The sequence below is a fragment of the Suricata suricatta genome, chromosome 6 (assembly GCF_006229205.1).
Source record: "Suricata suricatta isolate VVHF042 chromosome 6, meerkat_22Aug2017_6uvM2_HiC, whole genome shotgun sequence".
Lineage (NCBI taxonomy): Eukaryota > Metazoa > Chordata > Mammalia > Carnivora > Herpestidae > Suricata > Suricata suricatta.
In genome coordinates, this window is record NC_043705.1 from 38,757,645 (window position 1) to 38,774,789 (window position 17,145).

Genomic DNA, 17,145 nt, shown 5'->3' on the forward strand with positions numbered 1-17,145 from the left:
ATAAAATGGAAAGACAAAAAATAAAATAGGTTAACAAGCAACATACCTTTAAACATTTTATTATCATTTAAAATGAAAAGGCTTAGACTTTTAATTATATAATTAATAGCCCAAGAAGCTACTTGTCTGGACAGAAAGCATACCAACTTCAAGAACTAGAGTGAGGGTGCCTAGGAGCAACTTGGGCACAGGAAGGCACAAATTATAAGTTTTTTTACAGACAGTAGCAATGTCTAAAATCCTCTGATCTTCCTTATGAATCTTATTCCAGAGAGAAGTAAGTGTTCTGCTGTCCCTGAAGGAGCCACCAGGACTGGCAGCCTAGGAACCTCTCAGGGCAATTAGCAGTCTTTTACCTTTAGCAAAACAACATTGTATTGCTGGAGTTCGTGCCCACTTCACAAACACCCCCGTTATGTTTTCAGTAAATATACATAATTTCTGTACATATAACATATATAATACATACGTACAGAAAATGTATGTGTGTGTTACATGTTATGTATTACATATAATACATAATGTACAGAAATTATTATATATATGTAATACATATGTATATGTGTGTATATGGACACATGTAATATATACAATACCTATATAAATTATATGTATAATATATATTTATATATACTTTATATACATATAATACACATAAATACAAATACATGAACCAATGAGAAAGCCAAACATAAATGTCACTTCAGGTTAGTATCAAAGCTTAATTTCAATTTAGTTATTCAGATTTTTTTCTGCGGGTCATCTTGACTTGCAATGTTATGATATAGAACTAAAGTCGTAGATGTTTCAAGCTGTAAGTGAGACAGTTGGGTCTTCTCCCAACCAACCACTGTCTAGTTCATCTCCAAATCCATTTCCTCCTCATCAAAAAATAATGTTACCATTGTTATTGAGAATGGTGATGGTCCTGGCAACGCTGTCTCTGTGGTCACATTTGAGTGGGTACTGCCACTGTGTGAGGGTAGGAGCAGTGAGCTGTACTGAGACTCTAATACTAAGCCAAAGGGAAAAGAGAGAAAACCAAAAAAGTGAGGAAGCCAAAGCTAAGGGAACATGACAATGTAAGATGTGAACCCTTAAGGAGAGTGGCCAGCAGTCTAAAGCACAGTGTGCAAAGGGGCCAGGTGATCTCTAACTCAGTACAGAGCAGTATGTATGACACTCTGAGATGCTGAGTGGACAGAGCACCCCTGGAGACAAGTATCAACACACTAATTCTAGAATATCTTAGTTCAAAGCAGGATCCTTTCCAGGAAAAAAGTCACCAGAAAATGTTGAGGAGCATATGTACACTCCAGCTAAGCAGGCTGCACTTCAAACCTAGTTCTAAGAGGACAAAAATCAGGAATGAGAAGAAAGGCTACAGCTCATACAGCAGCACTTAGGCTCATGGCCATAGCAAGGTCAGGGAAAATCAGGCACAAGTCAAGAAGAACCAGAGTTGCTAACACCCTCGAAGCCTTGACCAAGATTGGCTCAGGACTGGAATCTGTTAATAGGAATTTCCTGGTATTATAGCAAGTTTGGGGAGACTGAAGAAAATCAGGGACTGACTTAAGGTTCACTGAAATTCATGGGTGAAGTTTCTCACCACTTTGGTATTAAGCGACTTAAATGCCCTAGTGGGGAATTTACTATGTTAAAATAACTATAAAATAGCTATCTAAATCCGACAATTACCCTAGCTTGGAGTTTGGTGGAACACTGCTTTTAAACCCTTTAGTCTTTCCAGAAAGTGAACATTTGTGTGAAAATCAATACTCCGAATTCCTCAGTGCATTTCTGCTCTAAAACACGAGGAACATGATTCTTCAGGGCACAGGCTTGGGTACCTCTCATTGGACATCAAGAAGATTAGGGGCAAGGTCAACTGTCTTCCAAGTTATACCTGGAGCCACCCTCCAAAGCCAGAAGAAAACACTTAAGACTAGGAATTTTAACAAGCTGTCTTCTTAACACTTACAAGTGAATCTAGTAGATACATCTGGTCTTGGCCAGGAGTTTCCTAAATAGCTTCTAGATAATGCTTAATTAACATTTTCACTTTGTCTTGATCTGTGGCTAAAAGGTTAGTCATGTTTTGTTTTTACAATATGAGGGAGATTTGGTGCCTTGGAAACAAAGTGGCTAACCCAGACCATAAGCCAGTGGTTTTTCAACTCAGAAAGCACACAGAATCATCTGGAAACTTTTAATTTTTTTAACGTTTATATATTTTTGAGAGAGAGGGCATGAACAGGGGAGGGGTTGGGAGAGAGAGGGAGACACAGAAACCAAAGAAGACTCCAAGCTCTGAGCTGTCAGCAAAGAGCCTGACACAGGGCTTTAACTCACAAACTGCAAGATCATGACCTGAGCCAAAGTGAGATATTTAACTGACTGAGCCACCCAGGTGCTCCTAGAAACTTAAAAAAATAAAATAAATAAAAAATAAACAGTGCTAGGGCTCCACCCCAAGAGATTCTGACTTAATTTATCTGGGCTAGACAACATGCCAGGGAATGTTTTAAAAGCTTCAAAGGTGATCCTTCCATCCAGCAGAGTTAAAAACAGCACTTCTCAGGGATGCCTGGGTGGCTCATTCAGTTAAGTGTCTGACTTCAGCTCAGGTCATGATCTCACGGTTCGTGGGTTCAAGCCCCACGTCAGGCTCTGTGCTGACAGCTAGCTCAGAGCCTGGAGCCTGTCTTTGGATTCTGTGTCTTCCTCTCTCTCTGACCCCTACTCCCTGCTCCCACTGTCTCTCTCCCCCTCTCTCTTGCAAAAATAAATAAAAATATTAAAAGAAATTTTTTTAAAAAGCAGCTCTTCTCAAACTAATGGGCATATGTTTTCCACAAGACGTGGCAAATCTCAATCCAGTAGGTCTGGTGTCATGCTTCCTAGGTAAGACCTAAGCTGTTTGCAGACCACACAGTGAGATGTTATAAAATGGAGAGAAAAGTGTGAAGAAAGAGGGTCCACACTCATGTCCTCCCAGAAGTGTTAGTAGGTGAGCCCTCTTTGACCAGGGCAAAACACACCACCACTCCCAGGACTGTGGTTCTGCCTTAACTGTCAAGTTGAGCATATGTTCCCAGAGCTCAGAGATGACCTTCTGAGTTATAAAAATAAATAATTGTCCAAATGTCCAGAAAGGCCCCAAATCAACCAGGACAACTCTAACAGGAATCCCAGAGTGAGCAAATAAGAGTCAAAGCAGTGAACTTTAAAAAAATGAATCTGCCTTTGTTTCACTTTGGCTCTGTGTTTGCAGAGAAATTCCATAAGCAGAAGTTTGTGTGGCCCTAGTTTAGCCACATGGCAAGCAGGAGCTATAAGGGAGGAAGAGACATCAAGGAAGGAGGGCTCCGTTTATAAAGGGTGGCTTAACAGAACACACCGCACAGTCCACTAAATTCCACAGACCTAAGCTTTGGTCACTGAGAGACTGGACCCTGTGAGGTCCTCTTGCAGTGACTGCCACCCTCTTCTGTCTTCACTTTTCTGATATACTGCTTTTCTCATCTCGCTTCCCTAATCAGAAATGTCCAGCAAGATGAACTACAAACTCTGTGTGACCTCTAATCTGTGTAATTCCTCAGCCTTACCTGCCAAGACATTCTTCTTTTCTCTCCTCCCAAACGCAGAGGCCTTCTCTTTGTCAGGGCTAACAGCATGACACTTCCCCACCTGGAATACTCTCCTTTGCACATTTCCTGTTACTGAGAGCTTCTCCAGCTCTTCTCAAGGCCCAGCTCCAGCCCTGTCTTTTTTGTCCAGGCTTCTCTCACCCTCCAGCCACCACACCTTCCTGGGCACTTCTAGAGCTTTCCTTTATAGTCCATGAATTTTACTTGCCCTGCTTCTCCCAACTTACCATCTTCTCACAAGAATATCGTGTGTCAAAAAAAAAAAAAAAAAGACTATTGTGTGTCTTTCTAACCACATTATAAACTTCTTGCTGGCAGTACTATACCTATACTTTCTTGTGCCTCCTGTACCCAATACAGTTCTATATAAATAATAGATGTTACAGCAAGATGTGTCACACATTTATCAGAGAGCTCACCACAGCTGATGAAACTGAGATTCCCTGAGGCAAGATTCTCAGGAGCTTCCACTCACAGACAAGACTTCCCACAACTAACAAAACTGTCAGTTACCTCAATGCCTCAGAGCCCTCTCTACTTCAGTTATATTTGCCATTATGTGGTACCAAACAGTCCCTGTTCTGGATTCCTGCAAAGCCCAATGCTTTATACTCCAAGAGCCCTCACAACCAGCCAACCCTTGTGCTAGGGTGTGCATCTAATTCCATAACATAATCTTTAGGCCTGTCCAATTTTCAGTCCTTGTAATGAAGTCAAAATTCCTTTCAGGATGAGGCTCTCAGTCTGTTCCTCTGAAGAGAAAAACAATAGGGTGTGGTCAGGAGAAAAGTAGAGACCTAGCCAAATTGTCTCCTGAAAAAACTACTCATATAGCTACCACAAACAGGTATGGCCACTCCACTAGCTCTGAGTGGAACTATGCCAATGCAAGGCTGCAGATACATATGGAGGAATGCTATCCAATACCTTCCACACAGGAACAATTAAACTTTTCTATGGTTGGTGGGGAATCTCATCCAAAAAATAAATGAAAACTATGGATGTGATCATTAGAATGCACTATGAGAATACAACAAAAGTAGATTTTGCTGAGGTCTTAGGAACATCCTATGGTACTGGCAGCCCTTCAAAAAGACAAAGAGCAAAAGAAAATTGAGATTCATTTCCTGCACATTCTGGATTCTCCCCCAGGGCTCAGTGCACAAAGGCCCTGCTCCTTTTCTCCCCTAGGACACACAGCCGAAAATGCTAGTCTCAGTTGCACACCAAGCTTGCCTTAGCTGGGCTCTGTGTTGGCTGTGGGTACTAAATGCTGCTCTGAATCCTCCCCCACTGCCCTTAGGCTCTTCTTTTGTTTCAGTAATACATCTCTCTGGTCTCTGTCCTCCAGCATTTCAGATAAGTTAAGGGAGTCAAAGTTCAGTCAACTTAGAGGATGAGGAAGAAGACTTTGCAATTAAATTGCTAATTAAGGAAGTATCAACCTGATGAAGCTAATTTGCACTGACCTATTTAACATATCTAGCAGCAGATCAGGCATGAATTGAGGTGTGCAGCCCTTTTATGCATCAGCCAACTGGCCTTCTTTCTGAGCAGCAGCTATCAATAATTCCATGCTGAGGACCATCGGACAGGAAATCAACCACGGGCCCCTGGAATGCCAGCATTCCCCACTGCTCTGTTTTCCCAGTTGTCAGATCTGTTTATAAATTGTCCATTTATAGCAAATCCAGCACCTGCTATGAACACCTCATCCTGCCAAGTGTTGTAGGCATCTCAGAAAGAGCTACTATAGACTTTTCCAGTTCCTTTTAACCTTTCCCAACCCAGGAGTTTGAATATTTGCCTAGGAATTCTGAGGGAGGACATATCCTATACAGAAAAAGCTAGTCTATTATAAGTTAGCATTTTGCTCCACTTAAAAAAGAAAAGAAAAGAAAAAGAAAGAAAATCATCTTTCTCTTGGGAGACACAATGCTCTCTTTCTGAACAAGGCTGACATTGGGACACATTTAAAATAACCCCTAAAAAATTCAGCAGGGTAAAAATGCTCTGGGGGAAGTTAAAGGAGGCTTTCTTTTTAACTCTATTATGTAGCTTTTTAGCTCACTGTCGACACTTCCGCTTAGCAGACAATGTTGTATGCTGCTCAAAACTGTTATGTAAAATGTATTTAAAGATACCTCCCAGGGATAAAAACCCTATAGATTACCTAGATTTGGGCTTTTTCTTGCCAATTATCCATTTGCAAAGTGCCTAGAATTAATTCTTAATTAATTCCCTCCTCCAATTCTAGTACGCTCCCATTCATTTTGTTCTTTGCAAAACAAAATCAATGGCACATAGAATATTTGTGGAGCGGGGGTTCATGGTTTCTAATGGGTTATGAAGTTCAAACTAGATTTTATGGTCGACAGAAATGTGTGGATTACCTCCAGGAGGTGCAGTGACCCCATGATGCTTCAGTTTACACCTTCCCTCAATAATCCTTCTCAAGCATAAGACTGTCACTTTTCTTTTAAAGCTACAGAAGGAGACCCTAATAAGAGCATGTGGCAAAAGCCTGTGGTGTGAGGGAGGGTAGCATTTCTGATCTCCAATTCTACACTCAGCCAAAGGGGAAGCCACATATTTTTACGGGAGGACGTGAGCGTTTAATATTTCTTTTTAAAAAATGTTGAGGTATCTGGACATAGAAGACACCGTTTGCAAGGTAAATGTTATTACAGGACCAATAAAGTTAGGCAGTCACAGGATTAGGCAAAACAGAAGCGACTCAAGAAACAGAATTAGAGGGCAGGAAATTAAACACCTATAAAATTAAAAATGCTTGCTCTGCACAATGGGTTATCCTTTGCAGGGGCCAGGGTCTTCAGCATTCCAGTCTGTGATAGCTTATAGCTTTTTGTTGGAGTTTATATAGATTAAACTAATCTTAGATTACATACGCATCAATTATTTCTTTTCAAAATAGAACTGTGCTTAATCTGTTACAAGTTACTCCAGTGCAAATCATCTTTGCTTACTGTTTGGTCATTTGATGGCTATCTGTTTTACCAACCTGGATTCTTTCACTCATCACAGAAGTCAGGCCCCATTACTTGAGACCATCTCTGAGATGCCCCTGCTGGAGAAAGGAATGTGCAAATTAAGAGACTACAAATCAGTTTGAAAACTCAATGACTCCTTCCCATAAATCTGTGTCCTTAATATTAAAAATCATTTGGAGGTGCTGAAAAGAGAACTGATAGCTAACAGAAAACAGCAGCCCCACTCTCTTCAGGGCATGGATTAGCAGTTGAGAGGGACTATGCAGATCTAAATCCATATTCTGCTACCAAAAATAGAAAAGAGGAAACCTTTGAAGCCAAAGAAGTCCTAAGAATAACTGTCAGCAAAGAGTTAGAGCTCCATGGGCAGGAAGCAATGCTCAAGTGGCCGTTTTGTGCTTCTTTTTTTTTCCCCCTCCCCAGTGGCTTTCACATTTATCCTGTCAGAAAGATAGCTTTCAAAGACTTCCCTTTTAACACAGACACTTAGGCCTTCACAACCCGCCTTTCTACAGCAGCTCAGGGGCCTGGCGCTGCACATCACTTCCACACAGCCCTTGGGTTCGGTGTGATTTTCCGCCACGGATCATTTCAATCTGTTTAACGCTGAACAGTGAACTCTTCATAGACCACATTACACAGAGAGCCTCAGTAGGAAATGGCTGGCCAAGAAACATTTGTTTCCTGTTTTGCTTTTGATAATTCTACATTTCAACTCAACCTAGCTTTCATCCTTTTAATTTTCTTATAGGCATAAAAATCAACACACCAAACCAGTGAGATTTGTTTCATGACACTATAAAAATATACACTTGAATCTATCTTATAAAAGGTATTTGAGTTAGAAGAGGTTTTCTGGAAACAAGACAGTGAAGACACTTTAAAGTGGCCTGTGGGACAACTGGAGAGGCACGGAGGCTGAGAGGATTACTAGAAAATGTGTGGTGATAAGCAGCCTGAAGGCCAAGGAATGGAAAACAAGGTATGAAAGAAAAGAGAGAAAAATAAGACACTGAGGAAGATGACAGACTCTTCTCTAGCTATACAGCACCTGATGCAAATGAGGAAAAGACCCCCCCGCCCCCCGCTTGCAAGCACACACAAACTGATGCAAATGTGCCTGGCTTGATTTCAGCCCTCACTCTCCCCTTTGACCAGATGCCCTTCGGCAAGGCACAGCCTACATCATACCACACCTGGGGTTTGTGAAAAATGCATGCAAGACACTGGAAGGCTTAAATGGGGAACTTTAGACAAACTGTCAAAAATAAAATGTCACAGATGCTTCTGGTAGCATACAGGAAATCCTGTTTTGGATCAAAGAATTTTGTTGGTGAGTGGGGTTGGGGGAAGATGGTTGGCAAAATTAATTTCTCCAAACTAGCTATATCAAAACATCCCAATGGAATATTTTATCTTTTGTCATGTTTCATACAATGTATGTATTGTTCATCTTTTTAAAATATTTATTTTTGAGAGAGAGAAAGAGTACAAGCAGGGGAGGGGCAGAGAGAGGGAGACACAGAATCCTAAGCAGGCTCCACACCATCAGCACAGAGCCTGATGTGGGACTCAAACCCATGAACCCCTAGATTATGACCTAAGCCAAAATTAAGAGTTGGACACTCAACTGACTAAGTCATCCAGGCACCCTGTATTGTTCATTTTAAGAGAGCTTTTTGTTTATCACATCTAATGATTTTGTTCCAGGATTAATACAATTAATATTTATTTGTCAGGATCACAATCTGTGCCTAGACACAAAATGCTAAAACTAACACAGTTCGTAAGATGAACCATTGGGGATTCTTAACAGCCTTTATCTAAAAGTTCTTGAATGTTTTATTGAAACAAATTGTTAAACTTCAGCCGAAAGAAAAAATAAAATAAGTCTACCACTCAGAGAGATTGCTTTTTCAAGGTCATGGCCTCAGTGTGTACTATAATCCTTTATCAATCTGCTTGAGTTAGGTCCATGAGTAGCATCATAGTCAGCAAAACTAAAACGGGCAAAATCCACAGTCACACAGAAAAGAAGGAATCAAAAGAAGAAAGAGTAAAACATGACATTACATTACATTACATTATTATTAAAAACACAATCAGTATATAACAAATGGTACCAGTCTTGCTTTTCCTTAGGACCTGGGCATTCAGTGACTATGAAGGAACCATTAACATTTATAACAATGTACAGGCTTTCCAGTTCTTCAACAACTGTTACATGCACCATCTCATCAAATCCTCAGAGTCCTTACAAGTAAGTATTGTTTTGTCATCGCCTTTGGTTAGGTGAAAAAATTGAGAATTCAGACAAGCTGAGAGACTTACTCAAGACAAACCAAATAGTGACAAAACCAAGACTCCACCTGAAGCCTGGCTCAAATCAATGAACTTGCTCCTCTACTGGTTCTCTGGTTCAAATGGAGACACCTCCTGATAGCTTATTGTATCATGGACGGGTCTACCTATTTCTAGGATGACAAAAAGCCTAAGTGCTTGATGGGATCAGCATGATTTATTCTAGCAATCTGAATGACTTAGCTTTTGAATATCTATTTTACTTTCAAAAGATTTTTTTTTTCTTCATGCACTCCCTCTGCCAACCACATTTTTGGAGAACTTAGAATCTTAACTGATTTCAGTTAATAACAGTCTCTGAGTTATCTGCTTCTAACTCGCCATCTCTCTCAATACTAATGCAGATTCCTGATTAAAAATGAAAAACTATTTTAAAAAGTAGGATGTCTTTGTACTTATACTTGCATGTATCTGAAATCAACTTGATTAACTTCAGAGTATCAGGGTCTCAGGTTACCTAACAGTGACAAAGTAATTTGGGAAGTTTTAAGGTCAAAGCTGGCAGTGACCCATTAGAAGACCTGCTTCCTAAAAGATTTCAGCCATGTAACCAAGTGATGACACCAGATGGTCAAACTCATCCGTCATCACATTTTTACGATAAAAACAGCATCCCTTAGAATAAATCTATTAGAAATGACACATATAATCTAACCAATTACCTAGTGATATTTTTTTTTAAAAAACAGCCTCTAATTGCTTATATCCACCTAAGTCCTAAATGTTTAGGTTACACTGTTAAAAGTTATTCCCCAACATATTCTATAACACCAAAAATTCTACTTCTAGTTTTCTACCCTAGAAAAATTCTTACATGTGTACAATGTTTGTGGGCAATGCTGTTTGACATTTTTCAAAAGTTACAAACAACCGCCCCTCACTGGAAAAATGGATTTAAATACAATCAATGTAAATACAACAGAATGCTATACAACAAATAAAATGATTGAACTGAATGTACACATTTCAAGATGGGTAAATCTCAAAATATATTGCTGAAACAGAAAAGCAAACTGTAAAAATTTATGTTTAGTATGCTAGTTGTCTAAGTCCATTTGGGCTGCTACCACAGACTGGGTAGCTTATAAACAGAAATTTCTTGCAATTCTGGAAGCTGGAACATCCAACATCATGGTGCTAGCATGGTTAGGTTTTGGTGAAGACATTCTTTCCAGTACAGACTGCAAACTTCCTGCTGTACTCTCACATGGTAAAAGGAGCAAGTGATCTCTCTGGAGTCTTTTCTAATGTTATTCATGAGAGCCCTCATGACCTAATTACCTCTTAAAGGCCCACTTCCTAACACTATCTCCCTAGGGGGTTAGAATTACAACATACAAATGGGGGGGGGGGATGGGCCTGGGAGACACTCGCACATTCTAATCATGGCATCAGTATTTAAGTAAAAACTTTAAACATACAAAAGAAATTGTAAATGGGTATATACAAGAATATGACAAATGTATGAAAGCATTCATGGAAATTACACATGTCAGCTTGACAAATGGTCACCTCTTAGAGATAGAAAGAAGACAGCTTTGCTCTACCTGTAATTCTTTTAAACTTTTAGATAGATTTATGGTTTTCTTCCATAGTAATCAAAATAGTATAGCATTCACATTAAAACATGCATATAAACCAGGGAGCCCAGAACCTGTTCTACTTTGCATATATTGTCAAATGATTTTTGAGAAGGGTGCCAAAACCACTCAACAGGGGAAAACACAGTCTTTTCAGCAAATAATGCTGAGAAAACTGGATATCCACATGTAAAAGAATGACTCATAAAGTTGCACTCATACCTTATACCACATATTAAAATTAGTTCAAAATGGATCAAAGACATAAACATAAAAACTAAAATCATAAAACTCTCAGAAGAAAATATAAGGGAAAAGCTTCAAGGTATTGGATTTGATAAGGATTTCTTAAATGTGACTCCAAACACATAGGCAATGAAAGAAAAAATAGGATACTCTCTCTGTCCTCTCTCACTCACTCTCTCTCAAAATAAACTGGGGAAAAAAAGCTCAGGAGATACAGTGCTCCCAGAATTGGTACAAATGTGATCCATCCCATTGCCAAAACATAAGAAATCCTCTATATCTCCCAGTTAACCATCAAATTATCAAATTCCTCCTTGGAATCAAACAGTATGGCTCCCTAAATAAGTATAGTTGATTAAAAATAAGCAGACTTCAAGCATAATTATCCCACTGTTGAGTTTGTTTTAAATAACAGTAAGAGAACAGTATTCACAGCATTCACTACTCTTTCATCAGCCTATCATTTCAGGGGCATGAATTGTCTTCATTCCAAACTGAAAATTTTGACACATTGGTTCTTTGGAGTCTGTATCATACTCTTCCAAAGTAATAGTTATATCAGTAATACATACACAGATACCGCTAGCTTTTATGGTGCCCTAATTCTGTGCCAAGGCCCGTTCTACATGCTTTATTTACATGGATTATCTTCTTGAATCCTTATTATAACCATATGAGACACATATTATCATCTCCAACTCACAGTTAAGAAAACAAACTCAGGGGCCGCCTGAGTGGCTCAGTCGGTTAAGCGTCCAGCTTCGGCTCAGGTCATGATCTCACAGTTCGTGGGTTCAAGCCCTGCGTCGGGCTCTGTGCTGACAGCTCAGAGCCTGGAGCCTGCTTCAGATTCTTTGTCTCCCTCTCTCTCTGACCCTCCCCTGCTCACACTGTCTCTCTCTGTCTCTCAAAAATAAATAAAAGACATAAAAAATTTAAAAAAAAAGTAAACAAAATCAGAAAATTGTGATAGGTCCAAAGTCACAAAGTTAGTGGCAGTTTGACTCCAGAATACTGTTCTTCACCATGTTGCTCACTTGCTAACTTTGTTATTACTACTCCCCATTGTAAACAGTATCAAACAGGGCTGCTCCAAACTGCTTAGTAAATCTACAACAAATTCAAAGAATGTCCCTTGCTTATAAAAAGTATCCTCCTCTATGTCTTTATTCAATCTCATTTGGAGAAGTCATTAGAAACATACGGGCCTACTGGCTAATACTGTCATGAAAGAGATATCATTATATTTGGCAGAACATTTGCAATATTTAAGTGGAAGATCACTAATGCCTCTATTGAATCACTCAGTTCAGTTTGCCGACTTAGAGTAGTTAGCACCATAGCTAAAATCTGGGGCTGTCCTGAGATTTCTTTTGAAAGATGGCCAGTTGTAATACAAGCCTGAAAAATAAAAAGCTGCATCTGGGAAAAAGTGGTACATTTTCATTTCTTAGGTATTCCTCCCAAATTCCCTCCAAATGACTTATTTCCCTCCACAAAAACTAGGCTCTTGCTTCCTGGGCTTGATATTTCATCAGCAATAGAAAGAGTGTATATACATACAAAATATTAGTAGCCCCAAAGAAGGTCACATTGACAAGAATCATCTATTTTTACTGTGCCAGTGCCAGATAGCCCATGCTCTTGGGGGGGGGGGGGAGGCGGTCAGAGGAAGGCAGAACTAAAGGATATTGCTACTATCAAGTCAGAAAACAGCCCAATCTATTTCAATCCCATTTGAAGTCTTAAATCACAACTTTTACTGACAAAGTCAGTATTTAAAACAAACATTTCTCAATAAAATATAATTCAAAGGTAATTTGCTTGCCAGAGGCCAAATGGTTATCTTTTTCTTCTGGACTGGCATAGTATATTTTCCTCAGGACTTGAAAGCATTTAAGATGTATTTAACTTGAGAGAGGAAATCAAGAGACCACAAGGCTTCCTAAATATACAGAAGAATGAGTGATAATTCTTTTAAAATTAGCAATTGCAAATCAAACTACCAAAGAATCAAAGAGAAGAAAAGTAATTATTACATTAATCAAGGTGATTAATTATAAAGGACCTAAAGTACATTTCTCTTATTTATCTTCTTTCACCTCACAAACATAGGGAGTTATGGCAAAGCTAAAGATTGCATCATGAATAGGGTCAGAACTACAGGATGGCCAGTAAGTATGGAATATACGTCTTCCCCCGCCCCCCGCAGATTGAACCCCCTTGATTACTTCTTTTGGGTTGTGCTAAAGGCACAGGTGTACTTCGTCAAAAGCAGTGTCACAAAGCATTTAAGGCCACTTATCGGAGATGCATGTGCAGAGATTTATGTAAATATTTGGTTAATACATAGGGTCATTGTAATTTTGCACAGAGCACTGAACTATGGGTTGCTGATGAGAACACAAAGAATACATCACATATCAAAATATAATAGTTATCATTTATTATGAATACTTGCCATATTTCCAAACTTTACAATTACCCTACAAAATTCAACAAATTATTCTAATAGACTAGTGCCTTTGAAATACTTCAGTCTTGGAAGATTTTCACACTGTTAAAAAACTAATGAAGACCTCAAATAATTGGTTTTTATGCAGGTTCTATCTATCTATATTTACTGTAATGGATACTTTAAAAATGAGAAAATTTTAAAATATCTATTTGTTAAAAGCCATATGCTAATGTATTTTAACAAAAAGTAACTATATTTTCCAAAACAAAAATTAGCGAGAAGAGTGGCACTGTTTAAATTTTGTCAATCTTTTTTAACGACTGCCTTAATAGAAGACAACCAAGTCCTCCTGTTGCATTCAATCTGTTCTCATAGGTTGTTTTGGTTAAAGTATATGAAAAAGGTCCACTCTCAGACACATACACAGTTGAAAAGAGAGGAGCATTTTAGTAACCTTTGCAGATAATTGTGAATATTCTTTTTTGATACTATACCAAAACACAATAAATAGGCTTTTAAAAATTAGTTGCAATGTGGAATCTAAAACAAAACCCTAACAACAAATTTTTCATAGTTAAACTAAAATCAATTGAGCTTCTGCACTTTAATGGATCTTTTGCCCATATTACAATGTAATGCACTATCATTTGGAAAGTGTTAGTTTACCAGAGTTATGAAAATCTTCCAAATGTTGACACATTTTTTTAAATTGTTTTAATCATTATTTATTTTTGAGAGAGAGAAAGAGGGACAGAGGGAGCTGGGGAGGAATAGAAAGAGAGGGCGACACAAAATCCAAAGCAGGCTCCAGGCTCTGAGCTGTCAGCAAAGAGGAGGGGCTCAAACTCACTAACCACGAGTTTATGACCTGAGCCAAAGTCGGACACTTAACTGACTGAGCCACCCAGGAGTCTCAACCCATTTTTTTATACAATAACAGAAGTTTACATTTGTTGATTATAATAATGCTAGCATATATATATTTATTAATGTAATACGAATCTCATAAAAAATCATTAAACATTGGGAAATTATCAAACTCACAGTGATAGACACAAATTTTTTAGAAATTTAATTTTTGTTTGAAATCTCAGGTTTTAACACTGGCAAAGATACTGCCAGTTGTTTTCTTGAAAGTAGCAGTCCTCTTTTTGTTAACTTTAAAGAAAATATCTGCCAAATACCCTAATTTAAATATCTATGGTTTGCCAGTCATTCCTTTTGGTAAAGACAGGGTTCCAAATTTAAAAACTTGTGTAACTTCCTCTTTTCAAGAAGACGTGCTTCAGTTAATAGCAGAAATGCTTCATAAAGCAAACATCCATTTCATCATAAAAGCTGTGCCAACTGCATGGTGATGAAGAATACACACAATTACAACTAGTCCAATTTGGTACTGTTTCCTTTATTTCTGTTGAGGCACTAGCAGCTCATGTGCCATCTGCACAAATGTCAACACGGATAAAAAGTAAGCTCTTACTTTTTATGAACATTGTTTTGACCTTGCTGGCTCCCACAAACAGTCTTAGAGACCCCAGTGGTCTGTGGCTCACATCTTGAGAATCAGTGGAGGAGACTACAGCTCACATAAAAACTCATCATCTGTAAACTGTGTTCTCTAGAAGACAATAGCCATACAATTCTGCAGGGTGGTTACTGAGCAGAAGAGCTACCAGAATGAAGACTTGACTGAAGATCAAATGTTATGTGGTGAAATGTCATTTTCACTTGAAAAAATATCTCTCTTTCTGTGTCATCATATGGTGGATGACAGCAACCATGAGTATGGAGAGGGGGTAGTTGGAGAAGGTTAGGAAAATGAGACTGGTAGAACCCAGGAATCCCAATGACAGACCTAACCTAGCTGATTCATAGCCAGTGCTTAATCACCCAATCACCCAATTATCACATCTGGTAGGCAGTGGAAATGCCAGAAGCCCCAAGAAGAGAGGCCTGGTATCTGGCATTCCGGATAGCCTCAGGTGAAAGGGAACTTGGGCAGATACTGCTGACATCTGTGAGTTAGTTAGGTATTTCCAATGGGGACACTGTTATGCCAGATACCACTGGGGGGTCCCTTCCCTGTCCCTGTGACTTAGTTGGCAAGAATTCTTTATCAACATCCTTCCAGGTATCTTTTAGCATGTATTTCCATACTCTAGTCCCATATTTACAACGTAGTTTCAAGGGAGGAGCTAAGTAGCTCCTTACTTTCCCACATCCCAAAACTGGACCCGCAGATCTTGAATAGATATCTCACAGTGTAGTTACAAGAATTCGTGTTTGTAGTATAACTTTACACTTTTCATTTTTGGTGTCAATTTCTTTTGTTACATTGTATATTTAAAACCCTAATTCTTACTACTCAGAAGTGGCATCTCTTGTTCCAGGACGCTGATGAGATTTTTATTGGTGCTGTTTGGGTAATAAGAAGGAACAGCTGGGGCGAGGGGTATATATAAAGTCTTTTGTGTTGTGTATAGAAAATACTTGAGACACTGTAACAAAGTTTCCCCACACACACCCTACATGATTTATCTACCAGCAATTCCTATGGTATTAGTAATATCTGTAAGTAATTCCACTTTATAGATGGAGAAAAGGAGGTACCCAAGTTTAGCTAACTTAGTTAAATCAGTGGACAAATTTAAGGTTTGAATACTCTCAACCTAATGTGTTTTCCAGTCCAATGGTTCTGAGGGATTTCAGGATCCAGGCTCATATTCCAGCTCTCTACGTACCACCAACCTTGCACTCCTACCCCCATCAAAAAAAATACTTTTCAGTCCAATTTGTTACCCATATTATTGATATATCTGAGGAGTTAATTAGGAGAGTGAAAAAGACAGTGGATATTAAGTAAATAGCAGCAAGAAAGAAAAGTTTACTAGAATAGATTTTCCATGGTGGGTTTTAGTTACAAAAATATGTTCTTGACATGTGCTTGGTTGGTTTTTTACCTTTTTTAATTTTTTTAATGTTTTTTTATTTTTGAGAGAGAGAGAGCATGAGCAGGAGAGGACCAGAGAGAGAGGGAGATACAGAATCTGAAAGAGGCTCCAAGCTCCAAGCTGTCAGCACAGAGGTCAACGAGGGGCTCGAACTCACAAACCATGAAATCATGACCTGAGTTGAGTTGGATGCTTAACCAACTGAGCCCCCCAGGCGCCCCACTTGGTTTGTTTTTTAAAGTAAATTTTGAATACTGATCCACTTGCCCATTTTACCCTACCCAGCAGTATACTCATTTCACCTAGAATTAATGTCTGCAAGTAGAACTCAACTTCTTTCAATTTGGTCGTTAGGTCTATATTTGTATTATAGAAAGTGCTCTATAATTTAAACAATTTAAATTTATTGTTTAAATATGCTACTTTGAATCAATTTGTGACCACAGTTGCCTTGTTTCCCTTGTCTTTGTACTGTAAGAAAAACTTCTGTTGGATTTTAATTTATAGAACTAAAGATACTCGGACAGAAGCATAAGGCAAGCCCCACTGTTATTAAGGCTTCATTCAATTAAAGGTAGAAATGAAATTTAAAAACTTTCTGCTGTACAGAGAGCATTCATATTGAGTGATCCATTTTATTAGAACAGTGATAGTTTCTGTTATTGCTTATTTCTACCTTTGTCACTGGACCCTCCATCCCTTGCTCAGGCAATTAGCTCATTATGGATACTTGAATTATTGATAATAACTACTTGGCACTTAATTAGGGCACTGTGCTAATGAGGCCAAATTGCAGCTGCATGTCTGTGGCTGTCACTGGTTTCACTCCATTCGCCGTAACCACAGCACACTATCTTGCATCATGCTTTCTACCAAGTTCACAAA